The 3,464-nt window shown below is 50.2% G+C and overlaps 1 pseudogene; it reads right to left on the reverse strand.

Moving 5' to 3' along the window:
- Positions 1–275: 275 nt before the first annotated feature.
- On the reverse strand, positions 276–1,484 carry LOC148144287 (uncharacterized; annotated as a pseudogene).
- Positions 1,485–3,464: the final 1,980 nt, after the last annotated feature.

A 3,464-nucleotide genomic window follows, 5' to 3' on the forward strand; every position in this document is an offset into this window, starting at 1 on the left:
GAAGCTCAAAGCCTTCAATGAGAGTCTGAGCCTGGCGGTAAGTTCAGGTAACCCTTTATTGTGAGACAACTTTGTTACAGCTTCAGATTCCCCCCAGCAAAAAGGCGTGGAAAAAGTAGCTTTTTATTTAAAAACAGCTCAAGGTCAAAGGGCACACACTCCCTTTCTTAACCTGTAGGAAGTATTGCCTCATTCAGCAATTTCAACGTATACTCTATACCCAAGTAGGTTTCTCCCTGTTCATTTGCTGGGGAGACGGAGGGGCCCAGTGGGGAAGAGAACGGAGTGAGGGAGGGAGGGAGGGGTGGGGAGGAGGGGAGTGTAGAGTCAACCAAAGGCCAGACAGGGTAAAGGATGCAGCTGGGACGACTGAGTGAATCCTTTCCCACAATGGCAGTTTCCTTCCCGAAAAATGATTTCAGTGAATCAGATGGGGGTTTTCTTCCCCCTCCCCCCCAAAAATGGCTTCATCATTAGACTTGGAACTCCAGATTACTGACTGAATTCCAATTTCACCATCTGCCACAGCAGGATTCGAACCCGGGAGGCCCTGGAACTGGGTTAATACTCCAGTCGATAATGGCACTCAGCCATCACTCCTTCAATGCCCCTGCTATGGCACGTGAACTTGCTGGTGCCTCTGCAGCTGGGAGGAGCAGGTGAACACCTTACTGCACCTGGGGCAACTGAAGGGCCTCTCCCCTATGTGGACCTGCTGGTGTTTCTGAAGTGTGATGGCCTGGGTAAAGCACTTCCCGCACTCGGGACAACTAAAGGGCCTCTCCCCCGTGTGGGTCCGCTGGTGGGTCTGGAGTTTGGAGGCCCGGGCAAAGCCCTTCCCACACTCGGGGCACCGAAGGGCCTCTCCCCAGTGTGGGACTGCTGGTGTCTCAGCCGGGCAGAGGCCTGGGTAAAGCACTTCCCGCATTCACAGCAGCTGAAGGGCCTCTCCCTGTGTGAACTCGCTGGTGGGTCTGAAGGGTGGAGGAATCGCTGAAGCCTTTACCGCACTCTGGGCAGCTGAAGGGCCGCTCCCCTGTGTGGAGCCGCTGGTGGATCAGCAGGGCAGAGGCCTGGGTAAAGGCCTTCCTGCACTCGGAGCAGCTGAAGGGCCTCTCCCCTGTGTGGACCCGCCGGTGGGTCAGCAGGTGGGAGGAATCACTGAAGGCCTTCCCGCACTCGGAGCAGGAGAGTGGCCTCTCCCCCTTGTGGATTCGCTGGTGCCTCAGCAGGTCGAAGGAATTGCTGAAGACCTTCCCACACTCGTGGCAGCTGAAAGGCCTCCCGCCCGTGTGGACCCGCCTGTGGGTCACCAGGGCAGATGCCTGGGTAAAGCCCTTCCTGCACTCGGGGCAGCTGAAGGGCCTCTCCCCAGTGTGACTGCGCCGATGAGTCTCCAGAGCAGACGGGGCACAGAAGCCTTTCCCACAGTCGCCACACTTCCACGGTTTCTTCACGGGGCGGGATTCCTCGGGATTCTCCATGGCCGAAGCTTCAGCCGCACACAAACGTGGGTACAGCCCCACCCTGCCGTGAATTCCTCTTTCCAGGCCGTATAACTGTTTTAGGCTCCATACTCACTGTGCTGCAACGTAGGGTCTCTCATCCAGTCCCACTGATTCTGAAAATATATTCATGCCGGAAGCAAATGCTTTGCTCCTTCTCACAGAATCACAGTCAAAAATCGTTGCAGTCCCGATGTCCCAGTGTCACTGTCAGACATTGATGTGAAAGTGAGGACTGCAGATGCTGGAGAGTCAAGAGTTCAAAAGTATGACGTTGGAAAAGCACTGTAGGTCAGGCAGCATCCGAGGAGCAGAAGAGTCAATGCTTCGGGCATAAGGCGATTTTGAAATTTCCGTCTTCAGATCTTCAAATACTCTGTAAAAAGAGATTACAAAAGTCATTGCACTTAGTGCAGTGTAACAATTCTGAACAAGCAATTCTACTTTCTGCAGATTATACTTTTCTTTTGTTATTCCACAAAATTGAACGCACCATCCCACTCTCTCTCCCCCTCTGTTCTCACTCCGCTCTAATTCTCCTCAAGGTGCTGATTCAGCATCTTACAGATGCAACCAACATAGAGTCATAGAGATGTACAGCATGGAAACAGACCTGAACCCAGGGAAAAGACTGTCTATTTATCCTATACGTGCCCCTCATAAATTTGTAAACCTCTATAAGGTTATCCCTCAGGCTCCAACACTCCAGAGAAAACAGCTCCAGTCTGTTCAGCCTCTCCCTATAGCTCAAATCCTCCAACCCCAGCGACATCCTTGTAAATCGTTTCTGAACCCTTTCAAGTTTCACAACATGTTTTCGTTGGAAGGAGACCAGAATTGCACGCAATATTCCAACAGTGTCCTAACCAATGTTCTGTACAGCCGCAACATGACCTCCCAAGAGTTCAAAATTAACATGAAAGTAGTCTTCGATAAACATTTGGTACTTAAAGTTTGACAAGGCACTGATGAAATGCATCCAACAATCTTGAAGGAAGGGACTTGGAGGAGGTGCCAGAAGACTGGAGAATTGCAAACATTGCAGCCTGGTTTAAGAAAGGTTGTAAAGTTAATCTCAGCAATTATAGAGTCATAGAGATGTACAGCATGGAAACAGACCCTTCGATCCAACCCGTCCATGCCGACCAGATAACCCAACCCAATCTAGTCCCACCTGCCAGTTTAAATTTGGTGGAGAAGCTTCCAGTAATACTTATTCTGGTCAAAATTAGTAGTCACATGGAGAAAGGTGGATTGAGTAGGAAGAGTCTGCATGGGATTTCTGACAGGGACACTGCATTTAACTAACTTGTTAGAGATTTGTGAAGACGTTACAGGCTTGATAAGGATAACACTTCAGCTCTCCTGTATGTTATCCATCCTGGCTATCTTGAGGAGCCTGGTACCCCTATAGCCTTGACATTATTCTGAATGGCATGCGTTTGAGGCGATTAAAGCACCGAAGTGTGACTTCAGATTACTTGGCTACATTGGTGTCTCGGTTTTGCTATCCTATCTTTCCCATAAAGGCTGACAGAACAGGCTGTGTACAGGAGTCTGCTGGGCACCACCTTCATTAATCAAAAGGGAAAGAGCTATTGATTCAGCACCTCAGTAAATCTTGAGGCAGTCTTGGCTCCTATGCACATGTTGGGATACATGTAAGGAGATGTTTATATTTTGCTTCTGTACTTAGAATTCAGAAATTGAAGCCAGCGTACATTTTTTATAATATTTCAGATTAAAAGTACAGAGGAGATCAATATTATACAACAATCCAACAACCCCGTCCCAAGAGAACAGGCGCCTGACCCTCACAAAGCTGGTGGCCGGTTGCCCGGGCAACCCGAGAGCTCCTTCGCCGGTGAAGTAAACACTGGGCCTGTGGGGCTTCTATTGGAGGCCTGAGGCCTCCCCCTAGGAGTTTATAAACTCCCCAGTCTCCCTCCTCCCGCGGGT

Source organism: Chiloscyllium plagiosum, unplaced genomic scaffold (assembly GCF_037043375.1).
Source record: "Chiloscyllium plagiosum isolate Xiang-an unplaced genomic scaffold, Cpla_swu_hap1 HiC_scaffold_27, whole genome shotgun sequence".
NCBI lineage: Eukaryota > Metazoa > Chordata > Chondrichthyes > Orectolobiformes > Hemiscylliidae > Chiloscyllium > Chiloscyllium plagiosum.